The sequence below is a fragment of the Balaenoptera physalus genome (genome assembly GCF_965194825.1).
Source record: "Balaenoptera physalus genome assembly, chromosome: 7".
NCBI lineage: Eukaryota > Metazoa > Chordata > Mammalia > Artiodactyla > Balaenopteridae > Balaenoptera > Balaenoptera physalus.
In genome coordinates, this window is record NC_138886.1 from 106,443,222 (window position 1) to 106,454,053 (window position 10,832).

Here is a 10,832-nt window from a genome sequence, read left to right on the forward strand (position 1 = left end):
AAATAGTGACAAACCAAATGTCGACGATTATGCAGAGAAACTGGATCACTCATACACTGCTGATGAGAAAGTAAAATGAGTGGAACAGTCACTCTGGAAAACAGTTTGGCAATTTCTTTAAATAAAACCAAACATGCAACTACCATAGTCCTGGATATGCATCCTAGAAAAATGAAAACTTATGTGGACACAAAAATCTGTACATGAATGTTTATAGCAGTTTTATTCATAATAGTGGAAAACTGGGAACAGCCCAGTTTCTTCCAACATTATCATGGATACCACTCAGTGGTAAGAAGAAACCAACTCTCAATACACACAACAACCTAGATGAATCTCCAAAGAATTATGTGGATTGAAAAAACAAGTCAACCTCAAAAGGTTACATATTGAATTATTCCATTTATGGAATGTTCTTGAAAAAAATTATAGAAATGGAGAATAGATTAGTGGTTGCCAGGGGTTAAGGGAGGGTCACTGGAAGGAAGTGACTGTGTTATAAAACAGCAGCATGAGGGATCCTTATGTGATGCAAATGTTCTGTACCTTTACTGTATCCATGTTAATATCCTGGTTGTGATGTTCTACCATAGCTATGTATGATATTACTATTTGAGGAAACTGGGTAGAAGGTATAAAGGGATGCCTCTTTTTATTAAAAAAAAATTTATTTTGCTATTGCATGTGACTCTACAATTAAAAGTTTAACTTAAATCAATAGAAGAAATATGTCAAATCTGTTGTCTAATATATCTAATGTGATGTCATCAGAAGAATCTGGGACTGGAGGGCAAGAGACATGGGTACAGATTCTTGCTTTGTCTATGAAGAGCTCATGTCATTTAAGACTTTACTGCACCTCAGTTTTCTCATCTGTTAAAGGAGATACTTGTGTTAGATCATCTGTAAATGTTTTCCTATTTCATGAGAGCCATGTATATGATGGGATAGTGGAGGGGTGATAGAGGTTGAGCCCAAAGTGGCCAGAAGTGCCAAGTGCCTTATAGCAACTGCACCACCTCCCTAGTGAAGGCGTAAATACTTCAGAGAGCAAGGAAGGACACTCCCACTGACTGAGCCCCTGAGATGGACCAAGTACATGGTAGGCAGGCCATTGCCACGTAAGTGCTATCACTCAGGTCAAGCAGCAATAATGAACATGTTAATAGTTTTATTTCTGTTTTGCAGTGAGTAAACTGAGTCTTAGACTGTGTAATTTTGCAGTGAGTGTATGAGTTGGTAATTACAAAGTATGGATTAAAAACCCTATGTGCCACTTGCCAGCTGAATGGTAAAGTACCTAATTTCTATAAGCCTTTGTTTCCTTATTTGTAAAACAGAGATAAAAATAGTTCATGTTTCTAATGATGTTTAGTTGAGATTATGCATGTGAAGCCTTAATATAAAATCTAATATATGATGAACGTTCCAAAATGCATCAAGATTATCATCATCATGATCTCAGCTAACAAGTGGCAGAGCCAGAGTTCCAGCCTGGGATGTTCTGATGTAATGTTCACATTCTGATCTTCATTCCTGACAGTTAAATTCTCCCTCATCAACCCCTTGAAGCCCTTCCTGGTAGATGGGAAAGGGAGAAGGGAGAAAAGAGTTCCCCAGCTCCATGCATCTCAGCTCTTACCAGCTGTTCTGACTCACCCTACAAACGGTGAGATCCTAGAAATCAGCAGTTCTGCATAGCTCTTCCCATATCTCTCTCCCCTACATCCCTGACACTCATCCCCACCACAGTTGCATACCCTCATTTCATAGATGAAAAAATAAAAGACCAGAGAAAACGAGGGGACTCGTGAAAGTTACATAGCTGGTTAGAGACTAGATCCAGGGCTAGAGCTTCAGAGTTCCTTTCTGTCCTTTGTCCACTGCCTCTACCAGGAGCTGGTCTCATGGTGATTTTCTCCTGGTGCAGGATGCACCCGCTGGTATCAATGATGTGCAAGACAGTTCAGGGAAGAGGAGGTAGATGGACACCACCACAGCTGGGGAAGACTTGAGGAAAGACTTGCATTGGGTCCTGAATGAACTGAGGACATCATTAGGTGGAGGTGAGCGGGGAAGACAGTGCAGACCAAGGAGCAACTTAAAGAAAAGAATGGAGGTGGAGAGGAGTATATTTGGATGAAAAATGAGCAGACATGGTCCTGGAGCCCCACTGTTCACTTTGATCCCTAAACAGATCTCACCTCTGTGAGTTTTCCCATTTTCAAAATGAGAGATTTGCTCTCCGCCTGACTTGCTCTCAGGGCAGTGGTGAAGCAAGAATGAGATAGGAATTGGAGTTATCCTTACAAACTGGGAAGTGATGTGTCCCAGGGAGGGATTGCTGTCAGCAGAGGATGAGGTTGGAGAATCTTGACAACCAAGCTGTGGAGTCTGGACAGGAACCTCTAGGAACTGGGAGGGGCAGAGTTTTCCTCTACGTGTGGCCAGCTCAGTTCCTGCCAGTAGGGTCCATGGTATCAGGTCCAATACCATGACCCATGAGATCAGATGGTGGTACAGATCGTCATGGCACACAAGGCAGAGCCCTGCATTGGATGTCAAAGCCTGGGAGGAACCCTGGCCCTACACTCATTGTTACAATCCCCCAGGCTCTCCCAGGCTCCCCTATTAGCCCCCAAATAGAATAAAACTCAGGCCTCAGCAGTGCGTTTGAATGTGCTTGGGAAACTGTAAAGCGCTGTCCCAGTGGAAGGGATAGCTGCTTTGGGGAGCAAAGACACCTGGGACGAGGATGGCAGGTGTCAGCTGGTGCCAGCCCTCCTGGCGCTTCTCCTGGGGCGCACGCTGGCTCCAGTCTCAAAGGGGATTACACTGCCGCTGCCGGAGAAGGCAGAGCGCTGCTGCCCAGGCTTAACTGAGCTCACAGGCTGGTATTCTCTGCCATATCTTCTAATTAATAGTCAGGATTAACAGCTGCCGCTGCTGGGACTAAGCCATCTAATCAGAGCCGCACAGGCTCCTGGGGGCTCAGCATTCCCTGCGCTGTTCCACGGCCTCCCCCAGCCCTTGGAGAAATGCATTCAGAGATTAAAACAACAAAAACGAGAAGAAATCCATCCTCCTCCCTCTCCCTAATGCCTCCTGGGATTGGAATTGTGCCTGCCTCTCCTCTCTCTGAGATGAAAACAGAAGGTCCCACTCCTCTGGGACCGCTTGGCGGAGAGGGTTTCTGGAAGCTTCTCTGAGAAGGCATGGGGAACCAGCCATGCCAGGACCCAGGTGAGACACCCTGAGACAGTGGATCACCTGGAAAATAATGATAATAAAATAATAATGTCATTATTGTTACAGCTAACATTTGTTGAGCGCTTACTACGTGCCAGGAATAATTCTAAATGTTTTACATGAATCAATTATTTCACACACACAAAAGCCTAAGCGATACATATCATTATCATCCCTCTTATATACACCAGGACCTGAGGCACAGAACAATTAAATCACTTGACCAAAGTAACCCAGCTGATTAGCAATGGAGCTGAGATTTGAACCCAGGCACCCATGTTCTCACGCAACGCACTACACCCCTGTGGAAGGAGAAATAGGGTGCCCAGAGACATGTCTTTCAACCTCCCCATCACTTTCCCGGATAGCCTCTGAGGCACCTCTACAGATCCGGGACCTCAGAAAAACATACTTTGTAATCTCTGTAGAAAGCCCTCTGTGTCAGCAGGTCTCTGGCTGTTTCCCAGGGTCAGTCCCTGTTCTGCTGAGAGCTAGCCAAAGAGACACCTAGAAGGTCCGCTCACCACCAGAAACCCTGAGTGAGTGATCAGGGATCCTGGGAAGGTTGCTCCCCCTCGCCAGCACCCACAACCATAGAGACTCTTCCTACTACCTCCCATGGGTCGCCCCCCTATTTCACAGGCCACACCCTCCATACAGATCTGACTCTGGGTTCCTCTTAATGGACTCAACCTCCTTTCAGTGCTTCATGCACCTCCCCAGCCCATCCTCATTTTATGCATTCCCTCCACAAATATTCGAGGACCATCTTCCATATACTAGACCCTCTGCTAAGGGCTGATGGTAAAAAGATCACACAGTTCTCTGCCCTCAACCTACGTTCCTGCTGAAAGCTCCGATTGTTCATATGCTGCTTCTCTTCCCCCTGCTGTGTCTCTCGGGGCTCCCACTGGACCACTTCTCAGAAGAGATCTTCCTACTTCTCATCTAGTAGTTTTTATTTCCCCAGCGCCCCTCTGGAACCACGCAGTTCTGGGGCCCTGTACCCAGCCAGCACCAAATGTTTGTCATTCTGAGTCACACTCACCTTGTAGACCTTCCTTTCAGTTGGTCAATTTGGTTAGCTACTGGAGCTAAGGTGTTACCTGTCAGTGGTGATTCTATGCGGTTGCTGGAAGCAATAGGAAAACACAAGATTTGGTGTCAAATAGAAACAGGTTTAGAGCCTAGTGAGGCTCCTTATTAGCTGTGGTGAACAGCCTCGAAGAGGGCCCCCTGATCCCCACCTCCTGGTATTCATGCCGTTGTGTCACCGCCCACCCCTTGCCCTGGAGAGTAGACTAGACTTAACTGACTTATTTTAATGCATAGACTACAGTAGAAGTGACGGGATGCCACTTCCAAGATTAGGCGAGGAAAAGGCTGTGGCTTCCGTCTTGGGCACTCGCTTTCCTTCACTTTAGAGGAAGCAGCTGCCATGCTGTGAGTAGCACATTGGAGAAGCCCACGTGTCAGAGACCTGATACGTCCACCCACAGTCAGAGACCCTGATGTGCATGAGCTTCAAGATGGATCCCTACCACTCCAGCTGAGCCCTGAGATGACTACAGCCCTGGGCAGCACTGTAACCTCATGGAAAACCCTGAACCAAGGACACTCAGCTCATCTGTGCCCAGATCCTGACTCCCAGAAACTGAGATAATAAACAAGTGTTGTTTTAAGCTGCTGAGGTTTGGGGTAATTTGTTATGCAGCAGTAGATAACTAATACACTAGCTGAGTGACACTGGGCAACATTTTTGTCTCTCATTTTATTATGGAAAATCTTCAAAGATATTAAAAAATAGAGACTAGTATAAGAAAGCCCCATTTGCCCTGTTTCAACAATTCTTCACACATAGTCAATCTTTTTTTATCTCTATCCCCAATGGGCAAATTGTTTAACCTTTCTTGGCCTTAATTTCTTCTTCTCTAAAATTTAAAACCTTTACCCTTCAGCTATGACCTGAGTTAACGCAGGTAGTCTGAATAGTATGGCGACTTGGACATAGTGTGAGACCAGTGAATGTCTATTTCTGCCTTTTCTTCCTTTCACATCTTAGATAAAACAATGTGCACGTGGGCCTCCAGTGACAGTCTAAAGGATGACAGTCTAGACGACAGCTTACTGGAGGTGACCTTACCATAACGTGAGGGCAAAGACCTGGCACAAAGGTTTTGTTCAGACTCTTAATGGATGCATCCTCATGGAAATTATCATGGCAATGTCATTCTCTTATTCTTCTATCCACGAAGTAACAACACACTTTCAGAATGATTATCCTACCAAAACTGAATACTGGATGACCAGGATATGGCCCCTTGCCTCCAAAGAACACAAAGTCTTAGAGGGTCAACGCACACTTTAGTAACCATTACAGCACTTCTGGGCTATAGGGAGACACACCAAGTCCTAGGAGATCGCCAATCTGAAATACTCCATTGGTACACTTGGAATTGCATAAGGGAAAAGGTGACATTCAGACTTACAGAGAAGGTGTTGCAGCAACAAGCAGAGAGGAGACATTCAAACAGCCCCCGGGACCTGAGAGTGGGTAAAGTGGATGGCATCGCAGTGAAGTGGTGATGACAAGGAACAAGCAGAGGCAGCAGGAAACTATGACTCCAGAGAGAGGCTTGAGGCTGTACTGAAGATAGAATGGGGTCGGGTGGGGGGGATGCAGGATGGAAGGGAGGATTCCTCGGGAGTGTGTGGAGACAGAGAAAGAACCAGAGGAGAGAGGGAAAAATCAAAATGCAGGAGAAAGGACATAACTGATGGGGCAAAGTCTGGAAGGTGACAAGTTGGGTGTCCTTTCCCCTGAGATCACTGCTGTCCTCAGAGTTTGGTGTATAAAGGATTCTGTTTTCCCAGTTAAGTGGGAGGCAAGATTATCTGCTGGATGTGATAAGGGTATCGAGGAGAAGTATTCACCATGAACAGTGAGTGTGAATCAGTTCATCAGGTCCCATCCCTGTGGGTCAACTACACTGTGAACAATGAGAAGTGGCAGGTTCCATGGACCGGGAAGAAGGAAGAGGTGCATTTGGAGCCTGAGACCTCCTGGAAAAGTAGCTAGAGGAGAGAGACAAGGTGGGCACAGTACTGGGGGCGAGGATAGAACCAGTTGAAAAGAGAAGGGTGCCATGAATAAAACGGAGACAGGCTACAGGGAGACCTCATTTTCCCACAGAAAGTTGATGTGAAAATACGCTTTAAGAGAGAGCAAAGAGAATGACGCTGCGAACGTTTCTAGGGCTTAAAACCCTGGTGACAATAACCCACTCCTGTTGGAGAAGTTGTATGGTGCTGGGAGGGGACCTAGGGGTACAGGACTGGGGTTATGCAGCCCCAGAAGCTGATTTGCAGGGTGAAGAGGTGTGCAGACCACTGCCACCCACTATGCCTTTCCTTCAGCACTCCGGCACAGATGAGCCCAAGACGTTTTATAACTTTCAACCCTTTTTTTACGATGCTCGGAACTTGTCGCCATCTGCTAGGCAGGGCTTTAATGCAAACCCGAGTTTGCTTTTATGGTTTCGATTAACCTAATAATAAAGCAGGGCAGGCAGGCTCCCAGAGAATCTTCTCCTCCCACCCACCGCTGGGCAAGCTTCCCACCCTCCTCCCCCAAAATGAAAGACCATGATGGTCTCATCCTGCAACTGGAAACCCTTCCCCATTAACTATGTCCTGTCTGCACCAAATTAGCCTCATCCTGTCGCTACCACAGTGGCAGCTGGGGACCTCCTCGGAGGGGAAATTCACAGCTCCAGGCCCAAACTGGGGTCTGGCACAACAGATGCTATTTTACTACAGAGGCTCCTCGGGCCAGGAGGTGTTTCCTGAAGTCCGATGCAAAGGGAAGATCGTGCACCTGAGACTGACATATGGCTTCAGATATCACTTCATGGCTAGACCACCTTGGGCAGTTGTCTGAGCTTCTCTGGGCTCACGTTCCTCAAATGTAATAAGAAGAAAATTACACACAGCTAGAAGGATGTTATGAGGATTAATCACCTGACTCCTAAGACGTCGCCTTCTGGTTTCAATGGGAACCAGGAGCTGGTTAGGAAAGTGTGTACAGGATGATCAGCTGTCCCAGTTTTCCCAAGACTGAGGGGTTTCCAGGGACTCAGGATGTTCAGTGCTAAAATCTGGAAAGTCCTGGGCAAACTGGAAGGAGTTGGTCACCCTAGAGGTGTTTCCTTGGGACACTCCACTGGTAAGCGGATAAGGTAGGATCCCAGTTCCAAATTCCATTCTCTTGCTTGCCATGACTTGCTTGGAAGTTCCATGAAGCTTTGAGTAATAGAACGAAATTATTCTCCACACTTTCTTCCTAAAATATAATTTAAAATAACATTAAGACCCTATGCATTTGCCTAGTGCTTCATATATAGCACCAGCTACACTTAACATTTGGGAAACCGGATCCCGGCAAGGTTGGAAAGTAAGCCAAGGCCACGTAGCAGCAAAATCGCAGGGGCCCTGGTCTTGAGTGTTCACTTAATCGTTCTTCCTCCATTTCCTCAAAAAGGAGCTAAATACCTACCTTGGTGAGAGTCAGAGATAATTCATTTAAATGCCTTACATTTTGCAGGTGATCCATTAAATGGTGGCACTGGCTCATTACTGTTTTTAACCTAACACAATTGCTATGTGTATCTATAAAAGCGTCTGACATTTGGCCTTAGGTGCTCATTCATCCTTTCTATGGATGTAAATGTCCTGGTATTTTCTGCCCTTGTTTGATTAGGCTGCTATCAGTTGGCATTTTTTCAAGTAAACACAGCCTTTGATTCTAACTTCCAGATTATCCTTTCTTGAAGCACGGGTGAAATGTACCCTCCTATTTAAAGCAGTCACCGATTCATTCATTTACTCTATGAGCGTTTTACTGGGCTTCCTGCTCCCAAAGTGATTTTCCTAGGTTAGACATTCCTCCACTCACCCAGAATACATTGGTCTCTGGTTTTCCTGCTGAAATCACCCCTAGGTTCAGAGTTTCTAGCCAAACAAAGCAGCACTTCTAGAAGGCTGCCACAGGGAGAGTACGGTTTGGATCTGGGAGCAGAGATCAACTTTAGGTCTGTTCTTTTAGTGATTGTTGTAGGTACAGTGCCTGGGGTTAACTATGTGTTTAAGGGCCCACAAAAATGTTTTAATTTCTTTTCAAATAGAAAGAAAAAGTGAATATAATTCAGCCTGGATGATGTTTGTCTTTATATCAACACAGTTGTAAAATATAATTATACATATAATATATATTTAATATGTATTTAAATATATAAAAATATATCAATAATTATAAATTACACTTATATGTTTATATTTTAAATAATGATTATTATTTTTAATGGAGGAAGAAGTCCCTGAAGGCCAGATGCCTAGGGCCCACGAAAGTCAATGTGGCCCTGAGCTACTGTCATCTCAAGGCTGGAGCTCTGACCTATGTTGTATTTAGCAGAGTGGCCAGCTGCAGGAGTTATTAAAGTCTCTAAAACGTACCTGGCATCCTGAAAATGGAAGGTACATGGAGGCTGCAGAACAAATGAATGAATGAACGAACGAACCAATGAAGGAACAAAGAAACATTTATGAAGGTGCAAAGATGAATCAGTTGTCAGGTCCAGAGTTAGAGGAGATTTACTGCCCTGAAAATTTAGAGGGAGAGGCGACCTTTTGTGCCCAGGCTGGTCTAGAATTGTTCCCACACTTCTTACCTCATCCTTCTTAACCAGACTTGGAGCTGCTTTTTCAAAATCTTACTCTGAGGTTGGTATTTAAAGCATGCATCTCTACAAGTCACAAACAGCCATTTAGCCTAGTTATGTGTATACCAGCAACTCAAATGAAGAGAACTGGCCCTCAGGCTAGTAAGTGTCAGATCTAAACCCAGGGCTTCTTGCTCAGATCTGAGTCTTTCCATAACTGTAAGCTGCCTTTTGGGAGGCACGTCTTCCTAAAATTTTCTTCTCTTGATTCTATACATCATTTCACTCGGCTTAAAGACAAGAACCAGTTTCAACTTAAAAAGAAAAAGAAAAAAAAAAAAAGCAAAGCAATGGCAACACAGAAAACAGAACAAAAATATTTTCTGAAATGGATCTGTTAAAATTCACAGATCCTTGTTATCAAAGGATGTAGCTGAGAAGCAAAAATGAAGGCATTTACTTTCCAAGCAGTGATGGCACCAAGACAGACGGCAGAGTCTACAAGCGTGAAGAAGAGTTGTTTTTCACTCCTGTTTGGACATTTGGGCTTCTCCTGCTGCCCCTCTGAGAATCGCTTAGAGACAGCCTGGTTACTTACTCACCTGCCCTCTGCCAGGCTCTACCCAGGAACCTTCTTAACGCCAATAGCCCCAAGAGACCAAGGTCTCTGGAGCTGGTTTAGCTTCTGTTTCCAGCTCTTCTCATGACCACTCTTTTCCTTCATATCCCCACTCTTACTCCCACTCTGTTACAGACCATATTTGATAAAACTTAGACACCCCAGAATGCCACGGTGAATGATGCTAACATCTCTGGTGGTAACTAGGAATTGAAAGGAAAACATTAAAACTAAGTAAATGGACCAATTTGCACTAAAGCGCCATTGTAAATAAGCAACTTCAGAAGCGAGAAGGGCAGGGGCTGTTTGTTCTCATTCCTAGTAAGAGGCAGAGACAAACTGGGTGCAAATCGATATCCAATAGGTGCTGGAAGTAACGGATTAAGATCTATGAAAATTAAGGGATACTTTAATGAGTTATGTTGAACAGACACTAGAGAAATTGGCCTGGAGGGAGACCTCAGAGAGCTCGGTAGCCCTTCCTGTGCTTGGGTACATAGTGTGTCTCTCAATAAGTGGGCTTGGTGAACAAATGCCCAACTTTTCTTTTAAGAGTTCTTCTTGGGTTAGAACTTAAGAGGCCACCTTTGTGGTTTTCCTCTGCCGCAATCTGCAAAGTCTAAACTAAGAACATTATTTTGTCTCCATGTGCTTCAGTTTTGTTATCCCTACAATGGGAAAGATTAAATTGTGCTTCATACCTTAAAAGTTTGTGAGGAGGATGAAGATGATAAGAATGTGAAAGAACCATATAAATAGGGGGAAAGGTCCCAGGATTTGGGAGACAACTCTAAAAGAATCCAGCTATGTGACCTACCTTGGGTTATTTATTTTACTTCTGGGGGCTCAAAGTTTCCTCATCTGTAAAAGGATCTCAGACTTGTCAGTGGTTCTCAAACCTGGCTGCACTTTAGAGTCACTTGGGGAGCTTTTAAAAAGTACTGATACCTGCGTACCTTCTCAAGCCAAATAAAGTAGAATCCCCCCTGGGGGTGAGTCCCAGACATCAATCTACTTTAGAGCTGCCAGATGATTCTGTTGTTCAGCCAGGGTTGTGAACTGCTGAAATTTTCCCTCTAACAGTTTGTGACTCTCTAATTTGTTTTATAATTGCTTGAGATATTGGGTTGGCCAAAAAGATCATTTAGGTTTTTTTCCATAAGAGCTTACAAAAAATCCGAACGAACTTTTTGGCCAACCCAATAGATCAGCCTTGATCCAGAGTCCTTCCTGCCTTAAGGGAAAAT